Genomic DNA, 22,992 nt, shown 5'->3' on the forward strand with positions numbered 1-22,992 from the left:
ACGAAAAAAAAGAAGAAAAAGAAGAATAATACGCCCAGAAAAGAGGCGAAAAGGAGAAAAACGTAAAAAAACGTGAAAAAAAAGTAAGAGGAAGAGAAGGGAAAAAAAGGTGGAAATGGGTTTAAAAGTGATTTCGGCGGAGAAATATATATATATATATATATATATATATATATATATATACGCGCACACACACACATATATATAAACGTATTCTCCGTTGAGATATTGCAGCCGCTGCTGTGTCCAGGCCCAGGAGCCTTAGCACTGTGCTGTGATGTCACTCAATACCACTGACATCACTAGGTGTAAACAACATCTCTCCTTTGCTGTGTATGTGACTATGGAGCTGTTTGGTGATGTCGTCTATTATGGCCTTCATAGAAGCAACAGGAGATTGTTGCATCCATCTAGAACCCTCAGAACTACAGTGCTATGATGTCACTCACTTCCACAGGCCTTGCAGAGTGTAAACAACAACAACCCAGCTTTGTTGTGTATGTAACCATAGGGATTTGTGATGTCACCTAGAACCTTCACAGCAGCGACAGCTTTATGAGGAGCATCAGCACTGCTCTGCCTGAGCAGAACCATCACCGCCATAGGTTGTCAAATAACCCGGATTTAACCCACACAGGTAAGTCCAATGGGGTGCAGGCATGTCCTCTATGCTTACAGCTTCCCGTGGGTGTTGGTTTGATACCGTTTGGGGACAGCCAAGGAGGCATCTGCAGGCAACAAAGGTAGGTGTGTGCTTGTGTGTGTGTTTCCTATGCAGATCCTAAGCCCAGTGTCACATGCAAGTAGGAGGAGTAAGAAGGGTTCCTGGCAAATCCGGGTTATGGATTGCATTTAAAAAGGCCCCGTGGGAGTGCAATGGGCCCCTGTCTTGCTGCTTAGCAATAATGGTATGGGTTTAGGTTCTGCTGTGTGTACTGGTGGTTGACTGCCCCCCAGCCCAGAGTGTGCATGGAAAATTGTCTGGCAGCCTCCCTGACAGCAAGCAGTGATAGTGCCCATGAAGGGGACCTTGTTGGGCCCGCCCCTTTCACGGTTATCGCTTCTCGGCCTTTTGGCTAAGATCAAGTGTAGTATCTGTTCTTATCAGTTTAATATCTGATACGTCCCCTATCTGGGGACCATATATTAAATGGATTTTTGAGAACGGGGGCCGATTTCGAAGCTTGCTTCCGTCGCCCTATGCATTGACCCGATATGGCAGTATCTTCGGGTACAGTGCACCACCCCCTTACAGGGTTAAAAAGAAAGATTCCTACTTTCATTGCTACCTGCTTGCTGGCTAGCCAGCTAGCCAGCCCTGTGGGCCTTGCTGCTGCAGCCAAAAAACAAAAGGTGGTGCTGCTGCTGCTGCTTCTGCTTGTGTCTGGCCGCTGTTGGAGCGTCCAGGCACAGGACTTCTGCTGCTGCTGACTAAATGGCCTCCTTAATTGGATCATTTGAGTAGCCAGCACACCTGTGCAGGTAGGGCATGACATGATAGGCAGCTGCCTTGATAGCGGGTGGGTGCTGAATGTTCCTAATTGACAAAATAAGATTAATGCTTATGAAGAAATATAAAATCTCATCCCTTCCCCAATATCGCGCCACACCCCTACCCCTTAATTCCCTGGTTGAACTTGATGGACATATGTCTTTTTTCGACCGTACTAACTATGTAACTATGTAACATAACATGGGGGGGGTCTCCTGGCTGTTCACACAGGTGTGTCATTGCTGTACATTGACCATGCATTGCTTCTGTGGTATTGCAAAGGCAAAGACAAATGCTTCCAGCCATCCATTGCACTAATGGATTGGTCATCAGCTGGCTGTCTATGTCCCGCATCAATATAGACCAAAGTACAGAGGGTTAGGCTATGCTATTGTGCACCTACCTGATGCATCAGAAGGTGCGAGGCCCTTGCTAAATTCTGTGCACAGACTTTGAGATCTATACTTTAGACTGTATCTAAACCTGCTCCAACATGGACTGACATTCTGGCCTACTTTCAGCCGATGCGACTTGTCTGTCGCTGAACAGTCGCTTTTTATGTATTCAGCACCTATGTATAATGTTGTAAAAATGCTCTAGAAGCTAAAGTCGCAGAAATGTCACACATATTTGGCCTGCAACTTTCTGTGCGACAAATTCAGACAGGAAAAATCAGTATAAATCCTTAGAAAATTATCCCCCAGTGTCTCCATCTGCTGGCGGTATTGAATAAGCATTGCTGCACTGATGGGGTATGCATTAGACGAAAAAAAAGAAGAAAAAGAAGAATAATACGCCCAGAAAAGAGGCGAAAAGGAGAAAAACGTAAAAAAACGTGAAAAAAAAGTAAGAGGAAGAGAAGGGAAAAAAAGGTGGAAATGGGTTTAAAAGTGATTTCGGCGGAGAAATATATATATATATATATATATATATATATATATATATATATATATATATATACGCGCACACACACACATATATATAAACGTATTCTCCGTTGAGATATTGCAGCCGCTGCTGTGTCCAGGCCCAGGAGCCTTAGCACTGTGCTGTGATGTCACTCAATACCACTGACATCACTAGGTGTAAACAACATCTCTCCTTTGCTGTGTATGTGACTATGGAGCTGTTTGGTGATGTCGTCTATTATGGCCTTCATAGAAGCAACAGGAGATTGTTGCATCCATCTAGAACCCTCAGAACTACAGTGCTATGATGTCACTCACTTCCACAGGCCTTGCAGAGTGTAAACAACAACAACCCAGCTTTGTTGTGTATGTAACCATAGGGATTTGTGATGTCACCTAGAACCTTCACAGCAGCGACAGCTTTATGAGGAGCATCAGCACTGCTCTGCCTGAGCAGAACCATCACCGCCATAGGTTGTCAAATAACCCGGATTTAACCCACACAGGTAAGTCCAATGGGGTGCAGGCATGTCCTCTATGCTTACAGCTTCCCGTGGGTGTTGGTTTGATACCGTTTGGGGACAGCCAAGGAGGCATCTGCAGGCAACAAAGGTAGGTGTGTGCTTGTGTGTGTGTTTCCTATGCAGATCCTAAGCCCAGTGTCACATGCAAGTAGGAGGAGTAAGAAGGGTTCCTGGCAAATCCGGGTTATGGATTGCATTTAAAAAGGCCCCGTGGGAGTGCAATGGGCCCCTGTCTTGCTGCTTAGCAATAATGGTATGGGTTTAGGTTCTGCTGTGTGTACTGGTGGTTGACTGCCCCCCAGCCCAGAGTGTGCATGGAAAATTGTCTGGCAGCCTCCCTGACAGCAAGCAGTGATAGTGCCCATGAAGGGGACCTTGTTGGGCCCGCCCCTTTCACGGTTATCGCTTCTCGGCCTTTTGGCTAAGATCAAGTGTAGTATCTGTTCTTATCAGTTTAATATCTGATACGTCCCCTATCTGGGGACCATATATTAAATGGATTTTTGAGAACGGGGGCCGATTTCGAAGCTTGCTTCCGTCGCCCTATGCATTGACCCGATATGGCAGTATCTTCGGGTACAGTGCACCACCCCCTTACAGGGTTAAAAAGAAAGATTCCTACTTTCATTGCTACCTGCTTGCTGGCTAGCCAGCTAGCCAGCCCTGTGGGCCTTGCTGCTGCAGCCAAAAAACAAAAGGTGGTGCTGCTGCTGCTGCTTCTGCTTGTGTCTGGCCGCTGTTGGAGCGTCCAGGCACAGGACTTCTGCTGCTGCTGACTAAATGGCCTCCTTAATTGGATCATTTGAGTAGCCAGCACACCTGTGCAGGTAGGGCATGACATGATAGGCAGCTGCCTTGATAGCGGGTGGGTGCTGAATGTTCTAATTGACAAAATAAGATTAATGCTTATGAAGAAATATAAAATCTCATCCCTTCCCCAATATCGCGCCACACCCCTACCCCTTAATTCCCTGGTTGAACTTGATGGACATATGTCTTTTTTCGACCGTACTAACTATGTAACTATGTAACATAACATGGGGGGGGTCTCCTGGCTGTTCACACAGGTGTGTCATTGCTGTACATTGACCATGCATTGCTTCTGTGGTATTGCAAAGGCAAAGACAAATGCTTCCAGCCATCCATTGCACTAATGGATTGGTCATCAGCTGGCTGTCTATGTCCCGCATCAATATAGACCAAAGTACAGAGGGTTAGGCTATGCTATTGTGCACCTACCTGATGCATCAGAAGGTGCGAGGCCTTGCTAAATTCTGTGCACAGACTTTGAGATCTATACTTTAGACTGTATCTAAACCTGCTCCAACATGGACTGACATTCTGGCCTACTTTCAGCCGATGCGACTTGTCTGTCGCTGAACAGTCGCTTTTTATGTATTCAGCACCTATGTATAATGTTGTAAAAATGCTCTAGAAGCTAAAGTCGCAGAAATGTCACACATATTTGGCCTGCAACTTTCTGTGCGACAAATTCAGACAGGAAAAATCAGTATAAATCCTTAGAAAATTATCCCCCAGTGTCTCCATCTGCTGGCGGTATTGAATAAGCATTGCTGCACTGATGGGGTATGCATTAGACGAAAAAAAGAAGAAAAAGAAGAATAATACGCCCAGAAAAGAGGCGAAAAGGAGAAAAACGTAAAAAAACGTGAAAAAAAAGTAAGAGGAAGAGAAGGGAAAAAAAGGTGGAAATGGGTTTAAAAGTGATTTCGGCGGAGAATATATATATATATATATATATATATATATATATATATATATATATATACGCGCACACACACACATATATATAAACGTATTCTCCGTTGAGATATTGCAGCCGCTGCTGTGTCCAGGCCCAGGAGCCTTAGCACTGTGCTGTGATGTCACTCAATACCACTGACATCACTAGGTGTAAACAACATCTCTCCTTTGCTGTGTATGTGACTATGGAGCTGTTTGGTGATGTCGTCTATTATGGCCTTCATAGAAGCAACAGGAGATTGTTGCATCCATCTAGAACCCTCAGAACTACAGTGCTATGATGTCACTCACTTCCACAGGCCTTGCAGAGTGTAAACAACAACAACCCAGCTTTGTTGTGTATGTAACCATAGGGATTTGTGATGTCACCTAGAACCTTCACAGCAGCGACAGCTTTATGAGGAGCATCAGCACTGCTCTGCCTGAGCAGAACCATCACCGCCATAGGTTGTCAAATAACCCGGATTTAACCCACACAGGTAAGTCCAATGGGGTGCAGGCATGTCCTCTATGCTTACAGCTTCCCGTGGGTGTTGGTTTGATACCGTTTGGGGACAGCCAAGGAGGCATCTGCAGGCAACAAAGGTAGGTGTGTGCTTGTGTGTGTGTTTCCTATGCAGATCCTAAGCCCAGTGTCACATGCAAGTAGGAGGAGTAAGAAGGGTTCCTGGCAAATCCGGGTTATGGATTGCATTTAAAAAGGCCCCGTGGGAGTGCAATGGGCCCCTGTCTTGCTGCTTAGCAATAATGGTATGGGTTTAGGTTCTGCTGTGTGTACTGGTGGTTGACTGCCCCCAGCCCAGAGTGTGCATGGAAAATTGTCTGGCAGCCTCCCTGACAGCAAGCAGTGATAGTGCCCATGAAGGGGACCTTGTTGGGCCCGCCCCTTTCACGGTTATCGCTTCTCGGCCTTTTGGCTAAGATCAAGTGTAGTATTGTTCTTATCAGTTTAATATCTGATACGTCCCCTATCTGGGGACCATATATTAAATGGATTTTTGAGAACGGGGGCCGATTTCGAAGCTTGCTTCCGTCGCCCTATGCATTGACCCGATATGGCAGTATCTTCGGGTACAGTGCACCACCCCCTTACAGGGTTAAAAAGAAAGATTCCTACTTTCATTGCTACCTGCTTGCTGGCTAGCCAGCTAGCCAGCCCTGTGGGCCTTGCTGCTGCTGCAGCCAAAAAACAAAAGGTGGTGCTGCTGCTGCTGCTTCTGCTTGTGTCTGGCCGCTGTTGGAGCGTCCAGGCACAGGACTTCTGCTGCTGCTGACTAAATGGCCTCCTTAATTGGATCATTTGAGTAGCCAGCACACCTGTGCAGGTAGGGCATGACATGATAGGCAGCTGCCTTGATAGCGGGTGGGTGCTGAATGTTCCTAATTGACAAAATAAGATTAATGCTTATGAAGAAATATAAAATCTCATCCCTTCCCCAATATCGCGCCACACCCCTACCCCTTAATTCCCTGGTTGAACTTGATGGACATATGTCTTTTTTCGACCGTACTAACTATGTAACTATGTAACATAACATGGGGGGGGTCTCCTGGCTGTTCACACAGGTGTGTCATTGCTGGTACATTGACCATGCATTGCTTCTGTGGTATTGCAAAGGCAAAGACAAATGCTTCCAGCCATCCATTGCACTAATGGATTGGTCATCAGCTGGCTGTCTATGTCCCGCATCAATATAGACCAAAGTACAGAGGGTTAGGCTATGCTATTGTGCACCTACCTGATGCATCAGAAGGTGCGAGGCCCTTGCTAAATTCTGTGCACAGACTTTGAGATCTATACTTTAGACTGTATCTAAACCTGCTCCAACATGGACTGACATTCTGGCCTACTTTCAGCCGATGCGACTTGTCTGTCGCTGAACAGTCGCTTTTTATGTATTCAGCACCTATGTATAATGTTGTAAAAATGCTCTAGAAGCTAAAGTCGCAGAAATGTCACACATATTTGGCCTGCAACTTTCTGTGCGACAAATTCAGACAGGAAAAATCAGTATAAATCCTTAGAAAATTATCCCCCAGTGTCTCCATCTGCTGGCGGTATTGAATAAGCATTGCTGCACTGATGGGGTATGCATTAGACGAAAAAAAAGAAGAAAAAGAAGAATAATACGCCCAGAAAAGAGGCGAAAAGGAGAAAAACGTAAAAAAACGTGAAAAAAAAGTAAGAGGAAGAGAAGGGAAAAAAAGGTGGAAATGGGTTTAAAAGTGATTTCGGCGGAGAAATATATATATATATATATATATATATATATATATATATATATATATATACGCGCACACACACACATATATATAAACGTATTCTCCGTTGAGATATTGCAGCCGCTGCTGTGTCCAGGCCCAGGAGCCTTAGCACTGTGCTGTGATGTCACTCAATACCACTGACATCACTAGGTGTAAACAACATCTCTCCTTTGCTGTGTATGTGACTATGGAGCTGTTTGGTGATGTCGTCTATTATGGCCTTCATAGAAGCAACAGGAGATTGTTGCATCCATCTAGAACCCTCAGAACTACAGTGCTATGATGTCACTCACTTCCACAGGCCTTGCAGAGTGTAAACAACAACAACCCAGCTTTGTTGTGTATGTAACCATAGGGATTTGTGATGTCACCTAGAACCTTCACAGCAGCGACAGCTTTATGAGGAGCATCAGCACTGCTCTGCCTGAGCAGAACCATCACCGCCATAGGTTGTCAAATAACCCGGATTTAACCCACACAGGTAAGTCCAATGGGGTGCAGGCATGTCCTCTATGCTTACAGCTTCCCGTGGGTGTTGGTTTGATACCGTTTGGGGACAGCCAAGGAGGCATCTGCAGGCAACAAAGGTAGGTGTGTGCTTGTGTGTGTGTTTCCTATGCAGATCCTAAGCCCAGTGTCACATGCAAGTAGGAGGAGTAAGAAGGGTTCCTGGCAAATCCGGGTTATGGATTGCATTTAAAAAGGCCCCGTGGGAGTGCAATGGGCCCCTGTCTTGCTGCTTAGCAATAATGGTATGGGTTTAGGTTCTGCTGTGTGTACTGGTGGTTGACTGCCCCCCAGCCCAGAGTGTGCATGGAAAATTGTCTGGCAGCCTCCCTGACAGCAAGCAGTGATAGTGCCCATGAAGGGGACCTTGTTGGGCCCGCCCCTTTCACGGTTATCGCTTCTCGGCCTTTTGGCTAAGATCAAGTGTAGTATCTGTTCTTATCAGTTTAATATCTGATACGTCCCCTATCTGGGGACCATATATTAAATGGATTTTTGAGAACGGGGGCCGATTTCGAAGCTTGCTTCCGTCGCCCTATGCATTGACCCGATATGGCAGTATCTTCGGGTACAGTGCACCACCCCCTTACAGGGTTAAAAAGAAAGATTCCTACTTTCATTGCTACCTGCTTGCTGGCTAGCCAGCTAGCCAGCCCTGTGGGCCTTGCTGCTGCAGCCAAAAAACAAAAGGTGGTGCTGCTGCTGCTGCTTCTGCTTGTGTCTGGCCGCTGTTGGAGCGTCCAGGCACAGGACTTCTGCTGCTGCTGACTAAATGGCCTCCTTAATTGGATCATTTGAGTAGCCAGCACACCTGTGCAGGTAGGGCATGACATGATAGGCAGCTGCCTTGATAGCGGGTGGGTGCTGAATGTTCCTAATTGACAAAATAAGATTAATGCTTATGAAGAAATATAAAATCTCATCCCTTCCCCAATATCGCGCCACACCCCTACCCCTTAATTCCCTGGTTGAACTTGATGGACATATGTCTTTTTTCGACCGTACTAACTATGTAACTATGTAACATAACATGGGGGGGGGGGGTCTCCTGGCTGTTCACACAGGTGTGTCATTGCTGTACATTGACCATGCATTGCTTCTGTGGTATTGCAAAGGCAAAGACAAATGCTTCCAGCCATCCATTGCACTAATGGATTGGTCATCAGCTGGCTGTCTATGTCCCGCATCAATATAGACCAAAGTACAGAGGGTTAGGCTATGCTATTGTGCACCTACCTGATGCATCAGAAGGTGCGAGGCCCTTGCTAAATTCTGTGCACAGACTTTGAGATCTATACTTTAGACTGTATCTAAACCTGCTCCAACATGGACTGACATTCTGGCCTACTTTCAGCCGATGCGACTTGTCTGTCGCTGAACAGTCGCTTTTTATGTATTCAGCACCTATGTATAATGTTGTAAAAATGCTCTAGAAGCTAAAGTCGCAGAAATGTCACACATATTTGGCCTGCAACTTTCTGTGCGACAAATTCAGACAGGAAAAATCAGTATAAATCCTTAGAAAATTATCCCCCAGTGTCTCCATCTGCTGGCGGTATTGAATAAGCATTGCTGCACTGATGGGGTATGCATTAGACGAAAAAAAAGAAGAAAAAGAAGAATAATACGCCCAGAAAAGAGGCGAAAAGGAGAAAAACGTAAAAAAACGTGAAAAAAAAGTAAGAGGAAGAGAAGGGAAAAAAAGGTGGAAATGGGTTTAAAAGTGATTTCGGCGGAGAAATATATATATATATATATATATATATATATATATATATATATATACGCGCACACACACACATATATATAAACGTATTCTCCGTTGAGATATTGCAGCCGCTGCTGTGTCCAGGCCCAGGAGCCTTAGCACTGTGCTGTGATGTCACTCAATACCACTGACATCACTAGGTGTAAACAACATCTCTCCTTTGCTGTGTATGTGACTATGGAGCTGTTTGGTGATGTCGTCTATTATGGCCTTCATAGAAGCAACAGGAGATTGTTGCATCCATCTAGAACCCTCAGAACTACAGTGCTATGATGTCACTCACTTCCACAGGCCTTGCAGAGTGTAAACAACAACAACCCAGCTTTGTTGTGTATGTAACCATAGGGATTTGTGATGTCACCTAGAACCTTCACAGCAGCGACAGCTTTATGAGGAGCATCAGCACTGCTCTGCCTGAGCAGAACCATCACCGCCATAGGTTGTCAAATAACCCGGATTTAACCCACACAGGTAAGTCCAATGGGGTGCAGGCATGTCCTCTATGCTTACAGCTTCCCGTGGGTGTTGGTTTGATACCGTTTGGGGACAGCCAAGGAGGCATCTGCAGGCAACAAAGGTAGGTGTGTGCTTGTGTGTGTGTTTCCTATGCAGATCCTAAGCCCAGTGTCACATGCAAGTAGGAGGAGTAAGAAGGGTTCCTGGCAAATCCGGGTTATGGATTGCATTTAAAAAGGCCCCGTGGGAGTGCAATGGGCCCCTGTCTTGCTGCTTAGCAATAATGGTATGGGTTTAGGTTCTGCTGTGTGTACTGGTGGTTGACTGCCCCCCAGCCCAGAGTGTGCATGGAAAATTGTCTGGCAGCCTCCCTGACAGCAAGCAGTGATAGTGCCCATGAAGGGGACCTTGTTGGGCCCGCCCCTTTCACGGTTATCGCTTCTCGGCCTTTTGGCTAAGATCAAGTGTAGTATCTGTTCTTATCAGTTTAATATCTGATACGTCCCCTATCTGGGGACCATATATTAAATGGATTTTTGAGAACGGGGGCCGATTTCGAAGCTTGCTTCCGTCGCCCTATGCATTGACCCGATATGGCAGTATCTTCGGGTACAGTGCACCACCCCCTTACAGGGTTAAAAAGAAAGATTCCTACTTTCATTGCTACCTGCTTGCTGGCTAGCCAGCTAGCCAGCCCTGTGGGCCTTGCTGCTGCTGCAGCCAAAAAACAAAAGGTGGTGCTGCTGCTGCTTCTGCTGCTTCTGCTTGTGTCTGGCCGCTGTTGGAGCGTCCAGGCACAGGACTTCTGCTGCTGCTGACTAAATGGCCTCCTTAATTGGATCATTTGAGTAGCCAGCACACCTGTGCAGGTAGGGCATGACATGATAGGCAGCTGCCTTGATAGCGGGTGGGTGCTGAATGTTCCTAATTGACAAAATAAGATTAATGCTTATGAAGAAATATAAAATCTCATCCCTTCCCCAATATCGCGCCACACCCCTACCCCTTAATTCCCTGGTTGAACTTGATGGACATATGTCTTTTTTCGACCGTACTAACTATGTAACTATGTAACATAACATGGGGGGGGGTCTCCTGGCTGTTCACACAGGTGTGTCATTGCTGTACATTGACCATGCATTGCTTCTGTGGTATTGCAAAGGCAAAGACAAATGCTTCCAGCCATCCATTGCACTAATGGATTGGTCATCAGCTGGCTGTCTATGTCCCGCATCAATATAGACCAAAGTACAGAGGGTTAGGCTATGCTATTGTGCACCTACCTGATGCATCAGAAGGTGCGAGGCCCTTGCTAAATTCTGTGCACAGACTTTGAGATCTATACTTTAGACTGTATCTAAACCTGCTCCAACATGGACTGACATTCTGGCCTACTTTCAGCCGATGCGACTTGTCTGTCGCTGAACAGTCGCTTTTTATGTATTCAGCACCTATGTATAATGTTGTAAAAATGCTCTAGAAGCTAAAGTCGCAGAAATGTCACACATATTTGGCCTGCAACTTTCTGTGCGACAAATTCAGACAGGAAAAATCAGTATAAATCCTTAGAAAATTATCCCCCAGTGTCTCCATCTGCTGGCGGTATTGAATAAGCATTGCTGCACTGATGGGGTATGCATTAGACGAAAAAAAAGAAGAAAAAGAAGAATAATACGCCCAGAAAAGAGGCGAAAAGGAGAAAAACGTAAAAAAACGTGAAAAAAAAGTAAGAGGAAGAGAAGGGAAAAAAAGGTGGAAATGGGTTTAAAAGTGATTTCGGCGGAGAAATATATATATATATATATATATATATATATATATATATATATATATATATACGCGCACACACACACATATATATAAACGTATTCTCCGTTGAGATATTGCAGCCGCTGCTGTGTCCAGGCCCAGGAGCCTTAGCACTGTGCTGTGATGTCACTCAATACCACTGACATCACTAGGTGTAAACAACATCTCTCCTTTGCTGTGTATGTGACTATGGAGCTGTTTGGTGATGTCGTCTATTATGGCCTTCATAGAAGCAACAGGAGATTGTTGCATCCATCTAGAACCCTCAGAACTACAGTGCTATGATGTCACTCACTTCCACAGGCCTTGCAGAGTGTAAACAACAACAACCCAGCTTTGTTGTGTATGTAACCATAGGGATTTGTGATGTCACCTAGAACCTTCACAGCAGCGACAGCTTTATGAGGAGCATCAGCACTGCTCTGCCTGAGCAGAACCATCACCGCCATAGGTTGTCAAATAACCCGGATTTAACCCACACAGGTAAGTCCAATGGGGTGCAGGCATGTCCTCTATGCTTACAGCTTCCCGTGGGTGTTGGTTTGATACCGTTTGGGGACAGCCAAGGAGGCATCTGCAGGCAACAAAGGTAGGTGTGTGCTTGTGTGTGTGTTTCCTATGCAGATCCTAAGCCCAGTGTCACATGCAAGTAGGAGGAGTAAGAAGGGTTCCTGGCAAATCCGGGTTATGGATTGCATTTAAAAAGGCCCCGTGGGAGTGCAATGGGCCCCTGTCTTGCTGCTTAGCAATAATGGTATGGGTTTAGGTTCTGCTGTGTGTACTGGTGGTTGACTGCCCCCCAGCCCAGAGTGTGCATGGAAAATTGTCTGGCAGCCTCCCTGACAGCAAGCAGTGATAGTGCCCATGAAGGGGACCTTGTTGGGCCCGCCCCTTTCACGGTTATCGCTTCTCGGCCTTTTGGCTAAGATCAAGTGTAGTATCTGTTCTTATCAGTTTAATATCTGATACGTCCCCTATCTGGGGACCATATATTAAATGGATTTTTGAGAACGGGGGCCGATTTCGAAGCTTGCTTCCGTCGCCCTATGCATTGACCCGATATGGCAGTATCTTCGGGTACAGTGCACCACCCCCTTACAGGGTTAAAAAGAAAGATTCCTACTTTCATTGCTACCTGCTTGCTGGCTAGCCAGCTAGCCAGCCCTGTGGGCCTTGCTGCTGCTGCAGCCAAAAAACAAAAGGTGGTGCTGCTGCTGCTTCTGCTGCTTCTGCTTGTGTCTGGCCGCTGTTGGAGCGTCCAGGCACAGGACTTCTGCTGCTGCTGACTAAATGGCCTCCTTAATTGGATCATTTGAGTAGCCAGCACACCTGTGCAGGTAGGGCATGACATGATAGGCAGCTGCCTTGATAGCGGGTGGGTGCTGAATGTTCCTAATTGACAAAATAAGATTAATGCTTATGAAGAAATATAAAATCTCATCCCTTCCCCAATATCGCGCCACACCCCTACCCCTTAATTCCCTGGTTGAACTTGATGGACATATGTCTTTTTTCGACCGTACTAACTATGTAACTATGTAACATAACATGGGGGGGGTCTCCTGGCTGTTCACACAGGTGTGTCATTGCTGTACATTGACCATGCATTGCTTCTGTGGTATTGCAAAGGCAAAGACAAATGCTTCCAGCCATCCATTGCACTAATGGATTGGTCATCAGCTGGCTGTCTATGTCCCGCATCAATATAGACCAAAGTACAGAGGGTTAGGCTATGCTATTGTGCACCTACCTGATGCATCAGAAGGTGCGAGGCCCTTGCTAAATTCTGTGCACAGACTTTGAGATCTATACTTTAGACTGTATCTAAACCTGCTCCAACATGGACTGACATTCTGGCCTACTTTCAGCCGATGCGACTTGTCTGTCGCTGAACAGTCGCTTTTTATGTATTCAGCACCTATGTATAATGTTGTAAAAATGCTCTAGAAGCTAAAGTCGCAGAAATGTCACACATATTTGGCCTGCAACTTTCTGTGCGACAAATTCAGACAGGAAAAATCAGTATAAATCCTTAGAAAATTATCCCCCAGTGTCTCCATCTGCTGGCGGTATTGAATAAGCATTGCTGCACTGATGGGGTATGCATTAGACGAAAAAAAAGAAGAAAAAGAAGAATAATACGCCCAGAAAAGAGGCGAAAAGGAGAAAAACGTAAAAAAACGTGAAAAAAAAGTAAGAGGAAGAGAAGGGAAAAAAAGGTGGAAATGGGTTTAAAAGTGATTTCGGCGGAGAAATATATATATATATATATATATATATATATATATATATATATATATATATATATATACGCGCACACACACACATATATATAAACGTATTCTCCGTTGAGATATTGCAGCCGCTGCTGTGTCCAGGCCCAGGAGCCTTAGCACTGTGCTGTGATGTCACTCAATACCACTGACATCACTAGGTGTAAACAACATCTCTCCTTTGCTGTGTATGTGACTATGGAGCTGTTTGGTGATGTCGTCTATTATGGCCTTCATAGAAGCAACAGGAGATTGTTGCATCCATCTAGAACCCTCAGAACTACAGTGCTATGATGTCACTCACTTCCACAGGCCTTGCAGAGTGTAAACAACAACAACCCAGCTTTGTTGTGTATGTAACCATAGGGATTTGTGATGTCACCTAGAACCTTCACAGCAGCGACAGCTTTATGAGGAGCATCAGCACTGCTCTGCCTGAGCAGAACCATCACCGCCATAGGTTGTCAAATAACCCGGATTTAACCCACACAGGTAAGTCCAATGGGGTGCAGGCATGTCCTCTATGCTTACAGCTTCCCGTGGGTGTTGGTTTGATACCGTTTGGGGACAGCCAAGGAGGCATCTGCAGGCAACAAAGGTAGGTGTGTGCTTGTGTGTGTGTTTCCTATGCAGATCCTAAGCCCAGTGTCACATGCAAGTAGGAGGAGTAAGAAGGGTTCCTGGCAAATCCGGGTTATGGATTGCATTTAAAAAGGCCCCGTGGGAGTGCAATGGGCCCCTGTCTTGCTGCTTAGCAATAATGGTATGGGTTTAGGTTCTGCTGTGTGTACTGGTGGTTGACTGCCCCCCAGCCCAGAGTGTGCATGGAAAATTGTCTGGCAGCCTCCCTGACAGCAAGCAGTGATAGTGCCCATGAAGGGGACCTTGTTGGGCCCGCCCCTTTCACGGTTATCGCTTCTCGGCCTTTTGGCTAAGATCAAGTGTAGTATCTGTTCTTATCAGTTTAATATCTGATACGTCCCCTATCTGGGGACCATATATTAAATGGATTTTTGAGAACGGGGGCCGATTTCGAAGCTTGCTTCCGTCGCCCTATGCATTGACCCGATATGGCAGTATCTTCGGGTACAGTGCACCACCCCCTTACAGGGTTAAAAAGAAAGATTCCTACTTTCATTGCTACCTGCTTGCTGGCCAGCCCTGTGGGCCTTGCTGCTGCTGCAGCCAAAAAACAAAAGGTGGTGCTGCTGCTGCTTCTGCTGCTTCTGCTTGTGTCTGGCCGCTGTTGGAGCGTCCAGGCACAGGACTTCTGCTGCTGCTGACTAAATGGCCTCCTTAATTGGATCATTTGAGTAGCCAGCACACCTGTGCAGGTAGGGCATGACATGATAGGCAGCTGCCTTGATAGCGGGTGGGTGCTGAATGTTCCTAATTGACAAAATAAGATTAATGCTTATGAAGAAATATAAAATCTCATCCCTTCCCCAATATCGCGCCACACCCCTACCCCTTAATTCCCTGGTTGAACTTGATGGACATATGTCTTTTTTCGACCGTACTAACTATGTAACTATGTAACATAACATGGGGGGGGGGGGGTCTCCTGGCTGTTCACACAGGTGTGTCATTGCTGTACATTGACCATGCATTGCTTCTGTGGTATTGCAAAGGCAAAGACAAATGCTTCCAGCCATCCATTGCACTAATGGATTGGTCATCAGCTGGCTGTCTATGTCCCGCATCAATATAGACCAAAGTACAGAGGGTTAGGCTATGCTATTGTGCACCTACCTGATGCATCAGAAGGTGCGAGGCCCTTGCTAAATTCTGTGCACAGACTTTGAGATCTATACTTTAGACTGTATCTAAACCTGCTCCAACATGGACTGACATTCTGGCCTACTTTCAGCCGATGCGACTTGTCTGTCGCTGAACAGTCGCTTTTTATGTATTCAGCACCTATGTATAATGTTGTAAAAATGCTCTAGAAGCTAAAGTCGCAGAAATGTCACACATATTTGGCCTGCAACTTTCTGTGCGACAAATTCAGACAGGAAAAATCAGTATAAATCCTTAGAAAATTATCCCCCAGTGTCTCCATCTGCTGGCGGTATTGAATAAGCATTGCTGCACTGATGGGGTATGCATTAGACGAAAAAAAAGAAGAAAAAGAAGAATAATACGCCCAGAAAAGAGGCGAAAAGGAGAAAAACGTAAAAAAACGTGAAAAAAAAGTAAGAGGAAGAGAAGGGAAAAAAAGGTGGAAATGGGTTTAAAAGTGATTTCGGCGGAGAAATATATATATATATATATATATATATATATATATATATATATATATATACGCGCACACACACACATATATATAAACGTATTCTCCGTTGAGATATTGCAGCCGCTGCTGTGTCCAGGCCCAGGAGCCTTAGCACTGTGCTGTGATGTCACTCAATACCACTGACATCACTAGGTGTAAACAACATCTCTCCTTTGCTGTGTATGTGACTATGGAGCTGTTTGGTGATGTCGTCTATTATGGCCTTCATAGAAGCAACAGGAGATTGTTGCATCCATCTAGAACCCTCAGAACTACAGTGCTATGATGTCACTCACTTCCACAGGCCTTGCAGAGTGTAAACAACAACAACCCAGCTTTGTTGTGTATGTAACCATAGGGATTTGTGATGTCACCTAGAACCTTCACAGCAGCGACAGCTTTATGAGGAGCATCAGCACTGCTCTGCCTGAGCAGAACCATCACCGCCATAGGTTGTCAAATAACCCGGATTTAACCCACACAGGTAAGTCCAATGGGGTGCAGGCATGTCCTCTATGCTTACAGCTTCCCGTGGGTGTTGGTTTGATACCGTTTGGGGACAGCCAAGGAGGCATCTGCAGGCAACAAAGGTAGGTGTGTGCTTGTGTGTGTGTTTCCTATGCAGATCCTAAGCCCAGTGTCACATGCAAGTAGGAGGAGTAAGAAGGGTTCCTGGCAAATCCGGGTGTCACGATGCCGGCTGGCAGGTAGTGGATCCTCTGTGCCAGAGAGGGATTGGCGTGGACCGTGCTAGAGGATCGGTTCTAAGTCACTACTGGTTTTCACCAGAGCCCGCCGCAAAGCGGGATGGTCTTGCTGCGGCGGTAGTGACCAGGTCGTATCCCCTAGCAACGGCTCAACCTCTCTGGCTGCTGAAGATAGGCGCGGTACAAGGGAGTAGACAGAAGCAAGGTCGGACGTAGCAGAAGGTCGGGGCAGGCAGCAAGGATCGTAGTCAGGGGCAACGGCAGGAGGTCTGGAACACAGGCTAGGAACACACAAGGAAACGCTTTCACTGGCACTAAGGCAACAAGATCCGGCGAGGGAGTGAAGGGGAAGTGAGGTGATATAGGGAAGTGCACAGGTGTAAACACTAATTGGAACCACTGCGCCAATCAGCGGCGCAGTGGCCCTTTAAATCGCAAAGACCCGGCGCGCGCGCGCCCTAGGGAGCGGGGCCGCGCGCGCCGGGACAGAACTGACGGAGAGCGAGTCAGGTACGGGAGCCGGGGTGCGCATCGCGAGCGGGCGCTACCCGCATCGCGAATCGCATCCCGGCCAGAGGCGGTATCGCAGCGCCCCGGGTCCGTGGAACCGACCGGAGCGCTGCAGTGAGAGGAGTGTAGCGAGCGCTCCGGGGAGGAGCGGGGACCCGGAGCGCTCGGCGTAACAGTACCCCCCCCCTTGGGTCTCCCCCTCTTCTTGGAGCCTGAGAACCTGAGGACCAGACTTTTGTCCAGGATATTGTCCTCAGGTTCCCAGGACCTCTCTTCTGGACCACAACCCTCCCAATCCACTAAAAAGAAGGTTTTCCCTCTGACCTTTTTAGATGCTAAAATTTCTTTGACGGAGAAGATGTCCGAGGAGCCGGAGACAGGAGTGGGGGGAACAGATTTGGGAGAGAAACGGTTAATGATAAGTGGTTTAAGAAGAGAAACATGAAAGGCATTAGGAATACGAAGAGAAGGAGGAAGAAGAAGTTTGTAAGAGACAGGATTAATCTGGCGCAAAATTTTGAAAGGACCAAGATAGCGTGGTCCCAACTTATAGCTAGGGACACGGAAGCGGACATATTTGGCGGAGAGCCATACCTTGTCTCCAGGGGAAAAAATGGGAGGAGCTCTTCTTTTCTTATCCGCGAATCTCTTCATGCGTGAAGAAGCCTGTAAGAGAGAATTTTGGGTCTCTCTCCATATGATGGAAAGATCACGGGAAATTTCATCCACAGCGGGCAGACCAGAGGGCAAGGGGGTAGGGAGGGGGGGAAGAGGGTGACGGCCGTACACCACGAAAAACGGGGATTTGGAGGAAGATTCAGAGATTCTGAAATTATACGAGAATTCGGCCCAAGGTAGAAGATCTGCCCAGTCATCCTGGCGGGAGGAAACAAAATGTCGTAAATAGTCACCCAAGATCTGGTTAATTCTTTCTACTTGTCCATTGGATTGAGGATGGTATGCAGAAGAAAAATTTAATTTAATCTTGAGTTGTTTACAGAGAGCCCTCCAGAATTTAGACACAAATTGGACGCCTCTATCCGAGACGATCTGCGTAGGCAACCCGTGAAGACGAAAAATGTGTACAAAAAATTGTTTAGCCAACTGAGGCGCTGAAGGAAGACCAGGAAGAGGGATGAAATGTGCCATTTTGGAGAATCGATCAACGACCACCCAAATAACAGTGTTGCCATGGGATGGGGGTAAGTCAGTAATAAAATCCATACCAATCAGAGACCAAGGTTGTTCGGGAACAGGCAAAGGAAGAAGAAAACCAGCGGGCTTCTGGCGAGGAGTCTTATCCCGGGCACAGATAGTGCAGGCTCGCACAAAGTCCACCACATCAGTCTCTAGAGTCGGCCACCAATAGAAGCGAGAGATGAGTTGCACAGATTTCTTGATGCCCGCATGACCTGCGAGATGGGAGGAGTGACCCCATTTGAGGATTCCGAGGCGTTGGCGTGGAGAAACAAAGGTCTTTCCTGGAGGAGTTTGCCTGATGGAGGCTGGAGAAGTGGAAATCAGGCAGTCAGGAGGAATGATGTGTTGAGGAGAGAGTTCAATTTCAGAAGCATCTGAGGAACGAGAGAGAGCATCGGCCCTAATGTTCTTATCAGCAGGCCGAAAGTGAATTTCAAAATTAAATCGGGCAAAGAACAGAGACCACCTGGCCTGACGAGGATTCAGCCGTTGGGCAGACTCGAGGTATGAGAGGTTCTTGTGATCGGTGTAAATAATAACTGGAAATCTTGATCCCTCCAGCAGATGTCTCCATTCCTCAAGTGCTAATTTAATGGCTAGAAGCTCTCGATCCCCGATGGAGTAGTTCCTCTCCGCCGGAGAGAAGGTCCTAGAAAAAAAACCACAAGTAACAGCATGCCCGGAAGAGTTTTTTTGTAGAAGGACAGCTCCAGCTCCCACTGAGGAGGCATCAACCTCCAATAGGAAGGGTTTAGATGGGTCAGGTCTGGAGAGCACGGGAGCCGAAGAGAAGGCAGACTTGAGTCGTTTAAAGGCGTCTTCCGCTTGAGGAGGCCAAGACTTGGGATCGGCATTTTTTTTGGTTAAAGCCACAATAGGAGCCACAATGGTAGAAAAATGTGGAATAAATTGCCTGTAATAATTGGCGAACCCCAAAAAACGTTGGATGGCACGGAGTCCGGAGGGGCGTGGCCAATCTAAGACGGCAGAGAGTTTATCCGGATCCATTTGTAGTCCCTGGCCAGAGACCAAGTATCCTAGAAAAGGAAGAGATTGGCATTCAAACAGACATTTCTCAATTTTAGCATAGAGTTGATTGTCACGAAGTCTCTGAAGAACCATACGGACATGCTGGCGGTGTTCTTCTAGATTGGCCGAAAAAATTAGGATATCATCAAGATATACAACGACACAGGAGTATAACAGATCACGAAAAATTTCATTAACAAAGTCTTGGAAGACAGCAGGGGCGTTGCACAGGCCAAAGGGCATGACCAGATACTCAAAGTGTCCATCTCTGGTGTTAAATGCTGTTTTCCACTCATCCCCCTCTCTGATGCGGATGAGGTTATAGGCGCCTCTTAAGTCCAATTTAGTAAAGATGTGGGCACCCTGGAGGCGATCAAAGAGTTCAGAGATGAGGGGTAAGGGGTAGCGGTTCTTAACCGTGATTTTATTAAGTCCGCGGTAGTCAATGCAAGGACGTAGAGAGCCATCTTTTTTGGACACAAAGAAAAATCCGGCTCCGGCAGGAGAGGAGGATTTACGGATAAAGCCCTTTTTTAGATTCTCCTGGACGTATTCAGACATGGCAAGAGTCTCTGGGGCAGAGAGAGGATAAATTCTGCCCCGGGGTGGAGTAGTGCCCGGGAGGAGGTCGATAGGACAATCATAAGGCCTGTGAGGAGGTAGAGTCTCCGCTTGTTTTTTGCAGAAAACATCCGCGAAGTCCATATAGGCCTTAGGGAGACCGGTTACTGGAGGAAGCACAGAGTTACGGCAAGGGTTACTGGGAACCGGTTTTAGACAGTCCTTGGAACAAGAGGGCCCCCAACTCTTGATCTCCCCAGTGGACCAATCCAGGGTTGGGGCATGAAGTTGAAGCCAGGGAAGTCCAAGGAGAATTTCCGAGGTGCAATTGGGGAGGACCAAAAGTTCAATCCTCTCGTGATGAGATCCGATGCTCATTAGAAGGGGCTCCGTGCGGAAACGTATGGAACAGTCCAATCTTTCATTGTTTATACAATTGATGTAAAGGGGTCTGGTGAGACTGGTCACTGGGATGTTGAACCTGTTGACGAGAGAGGCCAAAATAAAATTTCCTGCAGATCCAGAGTCCAAGAAGGCCACAGAAGAGAAGGAGAAGGCAGAGGCAGACATCCGCACAGGCACAGTAAGACGTGGAGAAGCAGAGTGGACATCAAGGATTGTCTCACCTTTGTGCGGAGTCAGGGTACGTCTTTCCAGGCGGGGAGGGCGGATAGGACAATCCCTCAGGAAGTGTTCGGTACTAGCACAGTACAGGCAGAGGTTCTCCATGCGGCGTCGTGTCCTCTCTTGAGATGTCAGGCGAGACCGGTCGACCTGCATAGCCTCCACGGCGGGAGGCACAGGAACAGATTGCAGGGAACCAGAGGAGAGAGGAGCCGAGGAGAAGAAACGCCTCGTGCGAACAGAGTCCATATCTTGGCGGAGCTCCTGACGCCTTTCGGAAAAACGCATGTCAATGCGAGTGGCTAGGTGAATAAGTTCATGAAGATTAGCAGGCATTTCTCGTGCGGCCAGAACATCTTTAATGTTGCTGGATAGGCCTTTTTTAAAGGTCGCGCAGAGGGCCTCATCGTTCCAGGATAATTCAGAAGCAAGAGTACGGAATTGTACGGCATACTCGCCAACGGAAGAATTACCCTGGACCAGGTTCAACAGGGCAGTCTCAGCAGAAGAGGCTCGGGCAGGTTCCTCAAAGACACTTCGAATTTCCGAGAAGAAGGAGTGTACAGAGGCAGTGACGGGGTCATTGCGGTCCCAGAGCGGTGTGGCCCAAGCCAGGGCTTTTCCAGACAGCAGGCTGACTACGAAAGCCACCTTAGACCTTTCAGTGGGGAACTGGTCCGACATCATCTCCAAGTGTAATGAACATTGGGAAAGGAAGCCACGGCAAAGCTTAGAGTCCCCATCAAATTTATCCGGCAAGGATAGTCGTAGTCCAGAAGCGGCCACTCGCTGCGGAGGAGGTACAGGAGCTGGCGGAGGAGATGGTTGCTGGAGCTGTGGTAGTAACTGTTGTAGCATAACAGTCAGTTGAGACAGCTGTTGGCCTTGTTGCGCAATCTGTTGTGACTGCTGGGCGACCACCGTGGTGAGGTCAGCGACAACTGGCAGAGGAACTTCAGCGGGATCCATGGCCGGATCTACTGTCACGATGCCGGCTGGCAGGTAGTGGATCCTCTGTGCCAGAGAGGGATTGGCGTGGACCGTGCTAGAGGATCGGTTCTAAGTCACTACTGGTTTTCACCAGAGCCCGCCGCAAAGCGGGATGGTCTTGCTGCGGCGGTAGTGACCAGGTCGTATCCCCTAGCAACGGCTCAACCTCTCTGGCTGCTGAAGATAGGCGCGGTACAAGGGAGTAGACAGAAGCAAGGTCGGACGTAGCAGAAGGTCGGGGCAGGCAGCAAGGATCGTAGTCAGGGGCAACGGCAGGAGGTCTGGAACACAGGCTAGGAACACACAAGGAAACGCTTTCACTGGCACTAAGGCAACAAGATCCGGCGAGGGAGTGAAGGGGAAGTGAGGTGATATAGGGAAGTGCACAGGTGTAAACACTAATTGGAACCACTGCGCCAATCAGCGGCGCAGTGGCCCTTTAAATCGCAAAGACCCGGCGCGCGCGCGCCCTAGGGAGCGGGGCCGCGCGCGCCGGGACAGAACTGACGGAGAGCGAGTCAGGTACGGGAGCCGGGGTGCGCATCGCGAGCGGGCGCTACCCGCATCGCGAATCGCATCCCGGCCAGAGGCGGTATCGCAGCGCCCCGGGTCCGTGGAACCGACCGGAGCGCTGCAGTGAGAGGAGTGTAGCGAGCGCTCCGGGGAGGAGCGGGGACCCGGAGCGCTCGGCGTAACACCGGGTTATGGATTGCATTTAAAAAGGCCCCGTGGGAGTGCAATGGGCCCCTGTCTTGCTGCTTAGCAATAATGGTATGGGTTTAGGTTCTGCTGTGTGTACTGGTGGTTGACTGCCCCCCAGCCCAGAGTGTGCATGGAAAATTGTCTGGCAGCCTCCCTGACAGCAAGCAGTGATAGTGCCCATGAAGGGGACCTTGTTGGGCCCGCCCCTTTCACGGTTATCGCTTCTCGGCCTTTTGGCTAAGATCAAGTGTAGTATCTGTTCTTATCAGTTTAATATCTGATACGTCCCCTATCTGGGGACCATATATTAAATGGATTTTTGAGAACGGGGGCCGATTTCGAAGCTTGCTTCCGTCGCCCTATGCATTGACCCGATATGGCAGTATCTTCGGGTACAGTGCACCACCCCCTTACAGGGTTAAAAAGAAAGATTCCTACTTTCATTGCTACCTGCTTGCTGGCTAGCCAGCTAGCCAGCCCTGTGGGCCTTGCTGCTGCAGCCAAAAAACAAAAGGTGGTGCTGCTGCTGCTGCTTCTGCTTGTGTCTGGCCGCTGTTGGAGCGTCCAGGCACAGGACTTCTGCTGCTGCTGACTAAATGGCCTCCTTAATTGGATCATTTGAGTAGCC

The 22,992-nt window shown here is 47.6% G+C and overlaps 8 non-coding genes across 8 annotated transcripts; all 8 read left to right on the forward strand.

Annotated features, from left to right (window-relative positions):
• Positions 1–1,056: 1,056 nt before the first annotated feature.
• Positions 1,057–1,247, forward strand: LOC130338877 (U2 spliceosomal RNA). Its single transcript, XR_008879343.1, has one exon. It is a non-coding gene; the product is annotated as a U2 spliceosomal RNA (small nuclear RNA).
• A 2,078-nt stretch (positions 1,248–3,325) lies between these two features.
• LOC130338878 (U2 spliceosomal RNA) lies at positions 3,326–3,516 on the forward strand. The gene has a single exon (XR_008879344.1). It is a non-coding gene; the product is annotated as a U2 spliceosomal RNA (small nuclear RNA).
• A 2,069-nt stretch (positions 3,517–5,585) lies between these two features.
• LOC130338866 (U2 spliceosomal RNA) lies at positions 5,586–5,775 on the forward strand. Its single transcript, XR_008879337.1, has one exon. It is a non-coding gene; the product is annotated as a U2 spliceosomal RNA (small nuclear RNA).
• Positions 5,776–7,853: 2,078 nt separating this feature from the next.
• LOC130338880 (U2 spliceosomal RNA) lies at positions 7,854–8,044 on the forward strand. The gene has a single exon (XR_008879346.1). It is a non-coding gene; the product is annotated as a U2 spliceosomal RNA (small nuclear RNA).
• Positions 8,045–10,118: 2,074 nt separating this feature from the next.
• On the forward strand, positions 10,119–10,309 carry LOC130338882 (U2 spliceosomal RNA). The gene has a single exon (XR_008879347.1). It is a non-coding gene; the product is annotated as a U2 spliceosomal RNA (small nuclear RNA).
• A 2,086-nt stretch (positions 10,310–12,395) lies between these two features.
• LOC130338883 (U2 spliceosomal RNA) lies at positions 12,396–12,586 on the forward strand. Its single transcript, XR_008879348.1, has one exon. It is a non-coding gene; the product is annotated as a U2 spliceosomal RNA (small nuclear RNA).
• A 2,091-nt stretch (positions 12,587–14,677) lies between these two features.
• On the forward strand, positions 14,678–14,868 carry LOC130338884 (U2 spliceosomal RNA). The gene has a single exon (XR_008879349.1). It is a non-coding gene; the product is annotated as a U2 spliceosomal RNA (small nuclear RNA).
• A 7,713-nt stretch (positions 14,869–22,581) lies between these two features.
• On the forward strand, positions 22,582–22,772 carry LOC130338885 (U2 spliceosomal RNA). The gene has a single exon (XR_008879350.1). It is a non-coding gene; the product is annotated as a U2 spliceosomal RNA (small nuclear RNA).
• Positions 22,773–22,992: the final 220 nt, after the last annotated feature.

The sequence above is a fragment of the Hyla sarda genome, unplaced genomic scaffold, assembly GCF_029499605.1.
Source record: "Hyla sarda isolate aHylSar1 unplaced genomic scaffold, aHylSar1.hap1 scaffold_531, whole genome shotgun sequence".
Taxonomy (NCBI): domain Eukaryota; kingdom Metazoa; phylum Chordata; class Amphibia; order Anura; family Hylidae; genus Hyla; species Hyla sarda.